This window comes from Vanessa atalanta, chromosome 23 (assembly GCF_905147765.1).
Source record: "Vanessa atalanta chromosome 23, ilVanAtal1.2, whole genome shotgun sequence".
NCBI classification, from domain to species: Eukaryota; Metazoa; Arthropoda; class Insecta; order Lepidoptera; family Nymphalidae; genus Vanessa; species Vanessa atalanta.
Window position 1 is genome coordinate 4,827,630 of NC_061893.1, and position 15,594 is coordinate 4,843,223.

Consider the following 15,594-nt stretch of genomic DNA (forward strand, 5'->3'; position numbering starts at 1 on the left):
GAAGCGAAATTTGAATTGTTCAGACCGATAAGCAAAAGTTTATAACACTTTCACGTCGATAATTTTGCCAACAGAACCATACCAACCATAAGTTCGTTTATTTTTATATCCATTTTCTTCCACTTTAATTACATCTAGCGGTCAATGCCAAAAGATTTTGATCGTTTGGATGGTATCCAAACATTTCAAGGACTGTAATATTAATGGTATTTTCCTTGGCCATCCTTTAATGATCTCTCATTTGCCTGACCTCGTCTGATGTGTATCTATTAGGGCGCTTCACATTATCATTAACTTGACATTTATTTATTACATAATGCAACTAAACAGTCTTTCATTGATAATGATACAAGCCCAATTCATTAAGACAAACGTCTGCTTTCGTTAAATATTCGAATTCTTGTTTATCGTTCTAGAAAATATTTACAAGAGTTTATTAGTTATAATTTGGAAGTATAAATTAGTAAATCAATATTTAATATTTTACATTTTTAAATTTTTTAAAAATGGTTAAACGGTTCAAAATATTTTAGGGGAGTTTATTTCAAATTTACCCTTATAACATATTATAAGGGTATATTGATTGTGTATTGGCTAATTTATGAAGCTGCAAATTCCATTGCTTCCCACTAATATTTAGTATGACGTTTTAATATATAGCACACAGTGTGCTCTACGGCATCCTAAGCCGAGATCCAGCCTTCATCTCACCCTTAGGATGTGTATTTTCTAAGCCCTTAAGTGTCCTCTCAACATTCGTCTTGAGTATTTTATGACTCGTCCCGCCCGGTGACACTTTCGAAGCCATTAGGGCCAACAGAATACCCACTTACCCTCCAACCAGTTATGCTTCGCTGATGTAACTTTCCTAATATTCTTATTATATATTGAAGATATTTCAGAAAAGGCATGAATGGTGATTTTATTATGTCACTAATGAATTTTATAATTAGACATAATTCAAATATCCTTCAATATTAGAATCGTTTAAATAGGTTGAGTCTAAACGGAAATATTCGTAGAATCTCGCTAGAATTATTATAAACTAAACATAGAAATCCGCTTATATATCTCATGATATATAGGTAATATTAGTTCGTTCGAAGCAAAGATAATTGTTCTAATGATTTAAATTGCACTAAAGTGATGGCATAGTTCTAATGACATATAACAAAAGACATAAATCTTCATCAATCAGAACTGATAATTTCTTAACGAAGATAGATATTAGTTAAGTAAACGTACCTTAATTATTTAATAATAATTCGTCCTCATTATTACTAATGGAAGTAGCGTCATACATATGAGTATGAAGTTTAATAATAATGCGTGCTAATTTAAAAGATAAATATATCGAATCGAAATATTCTTTATTCATTTGTTTTAAATCGTCATGTTACACCGTAAAGCTACCAGCGGTTCGGAAAGTAGATTCTACTGAGAAGAACCGGAGGACAAACTCAGTAGCCTTTGCCACCACTTTAATGACAATTAATTTTTTATACATCCTGCCTAAAAATCAATAAAGACTAGTTACTATTTTAATTTGGGTATACATAATATAATACACGTGTGACTAATATCAAATATCTTGTAAGCCATCTAAGTGTCGAGAATATTGCACCAGTGAGGCGTATCACGTGCTATTAATAATAAATGTGCTAGATTTAATATATCATAGTGTTGCTTCGAGACCATATTGTCAACAAACATGTACCAAAATTTTAGTACCTACTTTGATACTATTTCGTTCTTTGATATGACATTTATTGGCATACTGTGGTCTGATAATTATCTATTTGGTAATGTAGGCAACTGTCTATGATCCCCATATGGGCTAGAGACCCGTAGGCTGGCCAAAAATGAAATAAGTTCTTAAATTTTTGAAGCCTATATTTTTTTCTATTTGAATAGGGTGATTGGCATGACCTTCGTCATATAGTAAAAATAAAATAAATATAGAACTGTAATTTATTTTCTATTTGGAACATTAGAAATAACTTGTGTATATTTTTTTTCGCTAGTGTTTTTTAGTCTGTTTATTTTAATGAATACATAATTATTATACGGTCGTTTGTCTGTTAATGTACTACAATTTAATTCTACAACAAGGAGACCTTCTTCAAGCAACATAAGCTAGCTAGGCCAGTATCAACGAGCTTTGAGCCTAAATGGACGGTATTGTCAACAGCACTATCCTGAATTTTGTTTACCGTGCAGCATAATATGATTTGCACTAATGTCAGCACCAAAATCATAGTTTTATTCAAGAACTTTTGTATCGTCATTCTATACTCTATTCCAACCATAACAGCCATAATAACTATAAACAAATAAACAACATTTGCAATCAGCTTGATTTATGATGATATTCACTATGGATTTGCGAAAAAATTACGTTTTGAACTTGAACGAAACTGTTGTCGGAATTTTGGAAGTAAAATTAAAGTGGAAAAAAGTAGTTAAGTGTAATAGTGTTGTATTAATAGTTAAGTTAATAATAAATAAATATGTACCAATCATAAACTCTTAGGAGGGCACAATATAGCTGAGTTATTCGTAAATCGCATGAAATACGCAAATCTAAGGTTTGTTTATCTTTTTTCCTATTTCTATTGGAATATGCTATACATAATTGTATGAACCGTAAAGTTATAGCTATAGATTCTACCAAGAATAACCAGCGAGAAACTCAGCAGTTACCGTTTCCAACATTTAAGAAAAGTTATGTCTGTTAAATACAGTTAAATTTATAAATTCATGTCAGTGTGTTAAGGAATTAACTCGTTGGGAGCCAAACTGAGGACGGGTACAGGTGGGCACTTTATCATAATGTAATACGTATACAAAATTTTGTCTCCATACTTTTAACCGTTGAGTAATCCCTTCATCTAGAACAAATACTGAGCATAGTATCAGGTCATGGTCACCATAACTGAAAACAGTGACTGCAAACGTCATGACTTTTTATGCCGTCATGCTGTATGTATCAGTTTCTTAAAGTTTAAATATTATCTTAAACTCTTTAATGCCTGCTATGTACCTATGTGTGGCGTGTATACTATTTACTTATTCTTAGATATTATTATAGCTATAAGTAAAATACAGTGGATTCCCGGTAATCCGGCCCCTGGCTAATCCGGCACCGTGTAATCCGACATGTCTATTACTATTGAATATTTTTCTGATAATCTTCGCTAATGTAGATGCAATATTGAAAAGGTTACAACTTGTACGCGCCATCACTGTTGTTTTTCTTATTGATTCTGATTGTTTAGTTTGAATTTGACTATGTGTTAGCGGTAGAGCCATAATGAAGTATGATTGGTACTTCAGAGTTTAACATATATCTTATCATTGGCTATGTAATTTGTTGGGTTACAAGGTAAACTCTTTTGTAAAAACATCTAGGGGGTGTAGGCAGTATTCTATAATCCGACCAATTCGATAGACATCGCAAAACGTTTGTCAGTTTATTGGGCGTCCACTGTATACTGATTTTTTAAACGAATGTATGAATAATTTTGTAAAGTAAAAAAAATATTTTAATTCCATATTTACTATCCATATTTGTTTATTGGTTTACGATAACTAAAAATTCTCTTAATTATCAACAATATTTATCTTTCACGTCTGCCGGACGTCTACTGACGGCCACGTTTTTTAATTTATAATTTAGTTATACAATAAATCACCTTTTATCTGGCTTTATACAATTTGCCTCGAAATATCTCGATTTAATGTGAAAATTATATTAAGAAAAAATTAAAATAAGTTCAAAGCAAATAATAAAAACAAGTAAATCACATTAAAAATAAATATTTACACAGACACCGGAGCAGCTGTACCTCGAGTTGTTCAAATTTATTTTCTTATAATGGAACTATAGACTGGTTTTTTGTTTGTGCTGGTTTGTTTGTTGATCTTTTGTATTTTCTGGCGGGAATAAATTTTCCCGTAGCAGATGTTTTTATTCAATAATGTCAATAAACCGTGTCGTATACTGAACCTTCAGACGTACTTACAGGTACTTATTATATTCCTAACCACATACAACATTTTACCTCAGCAACTTGGCCTATACAAATATTTAATTTAATATTTATAAAGGTTAAAATAATATTAATAAAACTAGATACTTATATTAAAATTAATGTTAGGATAAAAATATTTATATCACCTACCAGAGCAATATAAGAGACTCAGCACTTAAAATAAGAATACAAAAAAACGAAAAAAAAAACATCATACGACTCAGGCAAAAATGAACTTTAAGTACACTCTACATTCTGAAACATTAACTTTAATGTTTGTTTTGGCGACTGTCTCGTTGGTCTAGCGGCTGGATGAAAGACCGAAGATCCCAGGCTCCTGGGTTCAAGCCTCAGGTCAGGCCGTTTTTTGTGGCAAAATCTCAATAACAAGACGGTGTCTGTAAGCACTCAAAGCGGTCCTACAAGTGAACTCTTTCCGGTCGTATCAGATTTGCAGTCTTACCGAATATAGGTCTCCCTCGAGACTGTACACAGTGTCCGAAATAGGTGAGGACGACGATATTTTTTTATTAGTCATGTGATTGGAATATGAAACAAACATTTTAAAACTTGTATATTGATTTTATTAATTAAATATTTTCTGAGCAATAAAGTGTAGTAATAGTATTGCTTGTACTAGCTAAGACCCGTGGCTTGAGCCGAGTATTTTGATGTTAAAGTAGTCCTCATTTTATATCTTGATAATAAAATGTATATCCGAGATACACCTTTAATATCCTTCGTGGAGGCACAAAGGAAATTACATTATAACAGAGATTTGTTTAAAAAAAAACATCTCAACTCCGAATCGTAAACTAATTTAATATTGAAGATATGTTTCTTAATTTAATTTTAATCCATATTTGTTTATTGGTTTACGATAATTAAAAATTCTCTCAATTATCAACAATATTGATCTTTCACGTCTTTCACGGCCGGACGTCTATTGAGGGCCACGTGTTTTTATTTATAATTTAGTTATATTTATTTTTAATTAAACTAAATTACAAAAAAAAAAAACATAATTTACAACAAAATTTTCGTAATTCTGTGTGTGATCATAAAATAACATGCTGTGTTAGTAATTTAATGAACGATTTGTTTCTTTAAGATTAAAAGTTTTGAACTTAGCACAACAAATAAACTATTAATCCTATAATTCATATCTATGTATATACGAAACCGAATGATTTTTTCACGTTTTTTCAAAATAGCGGTACTCAGTATTGTTTTGTTCCGGTTTGGAGAGGTTCAAGGGGGAGTGAGCCAGTATAATTACAGGCACAAGGGACATAACATCTTGGTTCCCAAGGTTAGTGGCGCATTGGCAATGTAAGGAATGGTTAATATTTTTTAAAGCGCCTTGTCTATGGGCGGTGGTGACCACAAACCATCAGGTAGCCCATTTGCTCGTCCAACGACTTAAATAAAAAAAAAAATGTAGTAAGTATTTTGCACAAGAGAAAAAATCCTTATGAATAAAATTTACTAAATCTTTTTTTTTATGGTCTAAGGTCATTCAATTTTAAGCATACGGTCTCCAACATGTTCAGTTTTTCATTAAATTAAGTCAGCGCGGCGGCTGTTAAACGCGCTCGACATTATTATATTAAGCTTGCAGCGCTTCGAGTTGTATTTTATTTTGCGAAAGGATAACTAAAAAGATTAATTAGGCACGCATAATTTTAATGCGATCATATTTAAAAATATGCTGCAATTTTTTATGTTAAAATTTAAGATAAAAGTGATTATAATATTTTATATGTCGTATTGACACGATTTATGTCTTAGAGAATTATTATGTTGATGATGTATATTATAGTTTTCTGGTGAAATTTTAGTAAAAAAATCTTTAGGTGACAGTATATTCAGGCGAATTTTTACTGGAACATTCACACGTTCCAGTAAAAACATTGCAATGAAAAAAAAAAACAAAAATGATAAATGTATGATGCATAGCATGAAATGTCTGAAAGACAGTGTTCTCTGAGCAAGGTTGCATATTATATATTGGCTCAAAATGTTATACTAATTTACCATATATTTTTCAGTAGTAACGTAACATTTAATATGATAAGTTTATTTGTTTTGTGGTATCTTTTGTTTAGAGCATTAAGATAATGTCAACAAAAAACTATTGTTATGGTATTTTCATTATTAAAAATCAAAGGGGAAATATACGATCTTCATACTTTCAAAGCTTGCTTGGCGGTGGAGAAATATATCGGACGTAGCGTGTGGTGAATGTCTGACACAAGTTTATACACCAATCCACAGTGTAGTCTTATGGAGCTGTACCTGAGCTCAAAAACGATTTCTTTTTAAAACATTCTTTGCAGAGAAACTTTTACAGACCGTTGCTTAAAAAAAGGCTTTGCGCATGGTTCAAAGTATAATATAATATAGCACGTGTAGAGTGGATTCGCGTTAAGATATTAATTTCAAAATTTGATTCTTGGGGTGCCGTTGCGCTCTTTAATTTTCAAAATAAAATGTCATTATTCCAAGGTCACAAAGATAAAAATCGCACCCGAAGATATTTACTAGTCCAATAAAAAGACGCGACTTTTTTTTGAAGTAAAATATTGTTAATGTTAAAAGTATTACATGTAAAATATGTTATCATTATTTTAGCATTACCATTAGCAGCCCGTAAATGTCCCACTGCTGGGATAAAGGCCTCCTCTCCCTTTGAGGAGAAGGTTTGGAGCATATTCCACCACGCTGCTCCAATGCGGGTTGGCGGAATACACATGTGGCAGAATTTCGTTGAAATTAGACACATGCAGGTTTCCTCACGATGTTTTCCTTCACCGCCGAGCACGAGATGAATTATAAACACAAATTAAGTACATGAAATTTCAGTGGTGCCTGCCTGGGTTTGAACCCGAAATCATTGGTTAAGATGCACGCGTTCTAACCACTGGGCCATCTCGGCTCGAAAATATGTTATCATTATACAAAATCTATATTTCCTCGTAATAAATTATTTTGATAACAAATCTACAATCAACAAAATTTAATCAAAACAAGACGTTAAAGTCCTTTTTAGGGTCAGAATATTTTATCAGATATGATTTACCTCCCAACGCCTCCAGGCACCAGACATTTTGAACAACTACCTGTACCAACGATTCTAATTTAAAATATATATATAAATAAACGAATACTAGATTATATATAAGAGGATTTTTATTATTTATTTACTACTAACTACCCGTCCCGGCTTCGCACGGGTGGAATGTGAAACTACTTGGAACGTTTATAATGGAGATCAAATAAAGTTATTATTTTATGGCCCAGTATATATAGTATAGAAGCCTTTAAAGGCATATGTAGAACAGCTTACTAAAGTTATAGTCGATTGAATGAATGGTTTAGAAAGGCATACAAGTCAAACATATATTTCCATTTATATAAATTTAATGAATTTATTTAAAAGTAGTTTTTTAGTATTTATTAAGTCATATGAAAATTATTAAAAATAAACGAACATATTTTTATTGGGTTATTGAATAAAAAAAAAAATTGTATCATAAATAAACAAAATCTGATATGATATTCAGATTAAATTGGAAATTAGAGAAGACTAACTATACCTATTCGAAGGCTTTATTATATATATAGGCCTATATAATTCATGTTAATTTAAAATATACAAATAACTAGCTGAACTTGCGGATTTACTGAGTGAAATTTATAAAATTTTAACTTTCACACACTAACTGTTATTCCTGATTTTACCTCCTGGAGGCGTAACTTTAAAAATAGTATGTATATCCTTGGCCGACACAAACTATCTCCAAACGAAATTTCATCCTAATCGGCTCAGCAGTTTAAGCGTGAAGAAGTAACTTTTGAATTATAGTATTAGGAACAATTAAGAAAAAATATATATTTAATTTTCAAAATATATTCAATCAAATAAATACAAATCTATTATATGCCTTATCTAAGAAATTATTTAGTACAAAATCTTGACAAAGAATACGGAATATACAGACTTCTCTCACGGAATTGCTTATAATTGTGTTAAAACGTAAAATATTTTTGCAAAACAACTCGCAAATAACTAAAACGACGCAGTCAAATAAATATTTATTCAAAAGGGAGGAGCGACCAAAAAAATAATTTAGAACGAATTATAACTTTATTTCCAAAGAAAAGAGCCGAGATGGCCCAGTGGTTAGAACGCGTGCATCTTAACCGATGATTTCGGGTTCAAACCCAGGCAGGCACCACTGAAATTTCATGTGCTTAATTTGTGTTTATAATTCATCTCGTGCTCGGCGGTGAAGGAAAACATCGTGAGGAAACCTGCATGTGTCTAATTTCAACGAAATTCAGCCACATGTGTATTCCGCCAACCCGCATTGGAGCAGCGTGGTGGAATATGCTCCAAACCTTCTCCTCAAAGGAGAGGAGGCCTTTATCCCAGCAGTAGGACATTTACGGGCTGCTTATGTTATGTTATATGTTTTCCAAAGAACACAGTCGGAAACTGAATTTAAATGAAATAAGATGTTTTCTCCTTTTCAATTAGTCTGACCTCTAGACGTATTTATTAGGTAAAGGTGGGAGAATAATCACTCTCAAGATGAGATCTCAACTCGACTAAGACATACTTCTACTAAAGTACTAGTTAGTTTAGAAATTAATATTTAATTATTTTTTATTAAACACAGCAAAGATTTAATTTAAAAAAAATACGAAATATCAAAGATAAATTATAATACGGCTATTATATAAGAAATAGTATTGGATCAAACGATCTACTTCCTGTAGTGCTAATAAATGTTCTTACATGGAATTTAAATAAAAAATTGATATTTTTTCCACCTTAATTTTTTTGTAATTAAATTATTTATAAACATTCTAAAATTTACATCAAATCGATTCTAATTATAAAATTATTGTTTTAAATTTATAATTTACTGGTAACCTTTTTTGTTCTCATGGATCGTGGTGTGCGAGGCGTTGCCAAGGAAAGGCAGAGGTCAGCTAAACAGCAGTCCCAATGACAAGTCGCATACTGTTGCGCTGGGCTAATGTTACTCATCGTCATTATAGAGACGTTGAGTGTTTATAGTGTATATTAGTTTGTAACGTAAATGTTATTTACATATATGATAGCACTATCGTTGCTTTCAGCCGGATCTCTTACATGTCCCCAATGTGTTAATGGGATGCTTTTCTGAAGAAAATTTATTCAACCAGCTATCATAGCCATTGGAACATTCAATTTGTACTGTTTTCTAATATGCCTACAGATACAAACAGTGGCACAAATTCGATTCATTTACAAAAATATATTAGCAAAATGTCACCAAAATAATCCACTTATAAATGTAACTCCTAGGGGATAAGAATATGTCTAGCTAAGATCTTACCCATTGTAATTCAAACATGTCATTCCAATAGTGATTCTCCATGCCAAAATGTTTCACATTTTGTCGATATGACCAAAAATAGCTCCTTATCCCCAATAGATATCCAAATTTCAATGACAAAATACTTACGCTCTCAAAATTTTGATTCCAAATAATGTTTAATAAAGAAATGAATGGAGATCTTAAGAACATAACTCGAATATTTTTTCTAGCGATACCTTCACACCATTTTATAATAAAATGCTATCAATCCTTACACGAAAAGCATCCAGCATCTGCACTTTGAATTTTCAACAGATTAAAGTCGAGAAGAATTATATTATTGATGGTATCACATCAAAATATCATAAAAATCTTGTGCCGGTGAAGCTGGCAGGGCACAATGCGGTGACATAAGTAATCTATGCAATTTTATGAGACTGGTAAGGTGAATTCATCCATTTACCACACCTCTACGGTGCAGGACTCTGTGCCTTTAATAGAAAATATTGGTATTCGTCCAATAGAAATTGGGACCACTTTATATAACGGTATATGCGTTGACACGCTGGCCCCGTCTCATATCAGAAAGTGCTGAACCGAACAAATGCTCGTTCGTCTCTTATTCCAAAATATGTTTTTATGTCATTTGTTGTTGAAACAATTGAACCTTGGAGTATTAGCGCAAAAAGGTTAACTAAAAGTATAACACCTAGCCTTATTGCCTCCACTAGTGACAGGAAGGCTCGTTTAGTTTTTGCCCAGAGAATCGAAATTGCGATTCCACGCTGAAATCCTGTCAGCATTCTTGCCACCATTCCTCGCGGTCATGATTTATAAAGTAACTATTTTCATTTCTTATTTGTATATATTTAAGGACTTAATACTAATAATTCTTATGTAAAAAAATAAAGTTAAATATAACAAGTTTGTGTCTTTCGAATGAAAACCGCCAAAGATGCACTAAGTTAGAAAGATTTAAGCAGCCCGTGATTTGGTCTGTATGTTAAAGTCTGTTTTTAGGGGCTTTTCAAGTTACACTGTCTCGACTTTCTGGATCACATACAAACATATTATCAATAAAGTTTTTATAAGACGAAACAATAAATTTGTTAAAGAAAAAATTATAGATTTGGAGTCTGATTTTCTTGCAAAAACTCAAAATTTAGTAAAAAATTGAGAACATATCCTAGTTTTAAATAAAACATTGAATTAATATACAAAATTTTGTTCACGAATCATAATTTATTTTTCATTGATATAGAATATTTCCAGATATCACTAATGACGCTATAACTATCGAAATAACCAACGTCGGGATATTCTCAAATTATTCTGGAACAGATCAAAGTGAAACTCATGAATTAATATTATGTAAATTATATTTACGAGTATAAGATTATCTCAATTAAATTAATTTATGTAAAGATTAAATCCCTATATATAATATATTTCATTTAATAATAGTTAATATATGTGAGATCCCAGAATGGAAACAACAATTTAAACATTAATACTATTTCTAATCTTTCACTTCCTAAAACCAGCACAACCGTTTAATAAATTAGAACAATTATTACGAATTACGAAAACTAGTATAATTTAATGATAAAATGAAAAGGACCATGAATAGGCCTCGCAAAGGCCACAAGGTGAGCCTTACGTGAAGTATCGCTTTCTCCTGAAAGCACAGGTGCGTTCTAGTCTCTCGCTAAGGCTGTCTTTGGGAATTTCTGTCAGCCTTCCTTTTCTGCACAGGGACGGCGAGTAATTGGCCTATACCGCGAAGCCTTGATAAATAATTGGAAAGTGAATGCTGCCTATGTTTTATTTTATTGAAAATTCTCTAACAATATATATAAAATAATGAATAATTACAATCAGATATTTGAAAACAAGTATTTTAAGCAAATACAATATAAACTTAACTCTGAACACGCTGTATACATTAAATTATATTTAATAATTTTCAAGCCTTACTTATATTGTAAGTTATTTAACGAATTTCTGTCAAAAATCTCATTAAGCGTATACTTCACACTGTATATCCAACCTTATTCGAGAGCCCGTGCATTTTTTCCGCTGTCACAATACAGTAACAAGGGTGGACATTTTAATCGTTTTTTACGCTTTCATGGCAGTCCGAATAATCACAGAGATATATTTTATCAGAAACTATCTCGTTGGCACAGTGGCTAGCTTATTACGTTGTAAATCTTGAGATCTTAGTTCAATGCTAATAAAAGATTATTGATTTTTTTTCTTTTGGAAATTCTCGATAACATGTAGAATATTCGAAGTAGACGATGTTTAATTTCCTCGCCTCGGATAACACGTAAAGCTTTTAAATCCTTCAGTCGTTTTGTATTGGCCGTCTTATTCGATTGTTTAGTTTTTTATTTGTGTTTGCACACACATGTATTATATTGTGTCCTGCACAGTTAGCTAGTTTTCTTTCTAAATCGCCTCTATAAATAAATAATACGTTTAATTTGATTTGATACTACATAAAAATATCTCATGCTTTGTGTATATATGCTACTAGCTCGTGACTTTTCCGGGTGTTAGAGGGGGCGGTCGAAGGTTTTACGTAGAAAAAAGTATATGTGTTTTCTTTTAGTTAAAACTTACTTAATTATAAATATCATTAAATTCGGTTTAGAGACTTAGTTTTGAAATAAGAACAGATAGACAAAAAGTTGCTTTCGTTTTTATAACACGTACACGAATATTTTGAGCAGTCATGTACATAATAACGTACATGACTGCTCAAAATATTCGTCTAGTAAAACATATCGCACTATTTATGGTTGCTTTATGATTATAATATTTCATTGCTATCGAGCTTTACCGTCGACGCTTTCACGTTTCATAGATTTCAAATTATACACTTTTATAGATACATAGATTATATAGCGGATTTTTCTGAAAACACTTTCAAGATCTATTTCAATTATGTGTTGTATATATTTTATTCCTTTAATAGTTTTCTTCGACTTGTACTGTACAAAGTATATTTTTTTTTTTTTTTTTTTTTTATGTCATAAGGTGGCAAACGAGCAGGAGGCTCACCTGATGGAAAGTGACTACCACCGCCCATGGACATCTGCAACACCGGGGGGCTTGCAGGTGCGTTGCCGGCCTTTCAGGAAAGAGTACGCTCTTTTCTTGAAGGTTCCCAAGTCGTATCGGTTCGGAAAAACCGCCGGCGAAAGCTGGTTCCACAGAGTGGTTGTGCGAGGCAGAAAATGTCTTAAAAATCGCGCTGTTGTGGATTTTCGGACATCTAGGTGGTGCGGGTGATATTTGGAATTTTGACGAGATGTCCGAAGGTGAAATTCAGCAGCCGGGATTAATTCGAACAATTCCTCGGAACATTCCCCGTGATAAATTCTGTAGAAGATGCAGAGCGATCCAACATCTCTACGCAAAGCCAAAGGATCAAGCAGATCGGAAAGGGCTTGATCGTCGATAATTCGAGCCGCTCTACGTTGGATACGGTCAAATGGAAGGAGCTGGTACTGGGGAGCACCCGCCCAGAGGTGAGAGCAGTATTCCATGTGAGGCCGAATTTGCGCCTTGTATAGTCTTAGACGATGGGCCGACGTGAAATACTGTCTTGCCTTGCTGAGCACACCAAGCTTTTTTGATGCCAATTTGGCTTTGCCTTCCAATTGACCGCGGAACTGAACGAGACTCGAAACATCAACGCCAAGTATTCCGATACTAGCTGTAGCGGCTAACGGAATGTTCTCGAATCGTGGAGATACGACAAATGGTGTTTTTTTAGCGGTTAACGCGCAAACTTGCGTCTTTTTGGGGTTGAAGTGAACTAAGTTTAGCCGACCCCAGTTCGAGACTTTGTTTAACGAAGACTCGATTTCAGATACAAGTTTGTTCCGGTTTTCTTCGACGTTTTCCCGAGAAATATTAGCACGGCCGGTGTATGAGGTGTCTACGGTGCTGTCGTCTGCATAGCAATGAATGTTACTGATTTGCAACAAGTCATTGATATGCAGAAGAAACAGAGTGGGTGATAGAACGCAGCCTTGTGGAACACCAGCATTGACGAATTTTAAGTCAGAGCATGCACCGTCGACAACGACCTTGATGCTCCGATCTGCCAAAAAACTGGTAATCCAATTGCATAATTTTCCGGGAAGCCCATAGGAAGGAAGCTTCGAAAGAAGCGCTTTGTGCCACACGCGATCGAAGGCCTTCGCTATGTCCAGACTGGCTGCTAATGCCTCCCCTTTGCTCTCAACTGCTTCCGCCCATCTATGAGTAAGGTAAACTAGAAGATCACCGGCTGAGCGACCCCGACGGAAACCGTACTGGCGGTCGCTAATCAGCTGGTACTCCTCTAGGTACCGCAGGAGCTGGCTGGCATATACCATAAACATACACACTACACATATCCTTGTAAGTCAACATCCGAAACCACAATCATAATCAAATTAATCGTTACTCTAGTTGGTGGTAGGGGTTCGTGCAAGCGTCTGGGGAGTTACCACCCACTCATCAAATAATCTACTGCCTATCTATTTGAAAAAAAAGTCCAGTTGTCGTGTTGCATGACATAATGCTCCCATTGCTTCGGAATGAACATATTACAGAGAAGTACCGGCATAAAATTCAGTACTCAATTTTATCAAATACGTCCTGTATCGTACGTAATCGAGTATAAAAAATGTTTTATCATCTTATTATTTATAATTATGTAATATACTCGTTCTCTTGTATGGCTGTATGTTACCTTCTTACTCATATACATTCCTATTAAATACCAAAATCAATTCATGGTAAACATGTTAAACCTGGTATAATAAGTAAAGAGATCTGTAATAATTATTTATTTATGTAAAAACTCAGCTTCGTAAAGTTGCAGTGCGTAAAACGAATTTAATACTGGTATTTGTAAGCAAAAGTGTCATTTGGACTGGTATGTGATTTATAGATATTAAAAAATGAATTTGTATCGACATTTTAATCTTTATACTCTATAAAAAAACTACTATCAGATCCAGCTAGAGATTATATTCTTATTTTACTTAAGAATAAGAATAACGAAATTGTTCTTAATCAAAATACTAACTAAAAACATTATCGAAAAAAACGCAACAATCTATTTTATAATATAAAAACGTTATTTGTTTTTTAAATCTATACTAATATTATAAATGCGAAAATAACTGTATTTGTCTGTTACAGCCAAACTACTGAACCGAATTTGATGAGATTTGGTATCGAAGCTACTTTTTCATACCTAGCACCTGACGACCAACCCTTAAAACGCGAGCGAAGCCGCGGTGGACAACTAGTTACATATAAGAATATTTGCAACCATAATATGCGTCAAATAGGTGTACCATTCAGCTTCTAAATTAGGTAGTAAACCCCACCTCATACATTAGTCAAAGTCACGACCAGTTCTTGGGAAAGGAAATAATGGTGCTAATTTGTATTGTATAGTAATATGATAGTTCTTAGCTTTTTTTCTAAGTTTGTTATGTACCTTTGCGGAGTGATAATCAATCAAGAATGTTGATGATTTTTTTATAGAACAAATTCAATTTTAAGAATTATGCAAAGAAAATTTACCATTTATTGTCGAAAACTAGAGGATACGTCTGTGATTCACATCACGTCGATTATATGTCAAAATCTATAAATAATAGATATTGTATGGTACTATGACTTTTTGTATAACACTGTTAATAATTGTACTCGCCAAATCTAAGTGGACTGTATTAAGATAAATAGAAAGGGGAGCTTTAACTATCGAAGACATTTTTCTACTTGGAAGCGCTCGCTTAGTCTTCACATACTTGGATGGCCCAGTGGTTAGAACGCGTGCATCTTAACCGATGATTTCAGATTCAAACCCAGGCAAGCACCACTGAATTTTCATGTGCTTAATTTGTGTTTATAAATCATCTTGTGCTCGGCGGTGAAGGATTCCATCATGAGGAAACCTGCATATGTCTAATTTCAACGAAATTCTGCCACATGTGTATTCCACCAACCAGCATTGGAGCAGCGTGGTGGAATATTCTCCAAAATCTTCTCCTCAAAGGGAGGCGAGGCCTTAGCCCAGCAGTAGGAAATTTACAGGCTGTTAATGTAATGAAACAAAATTACATTGAGATGTTTCTTTTAGACCTTTGATTGTAATAGAGTGAACTCGAAAG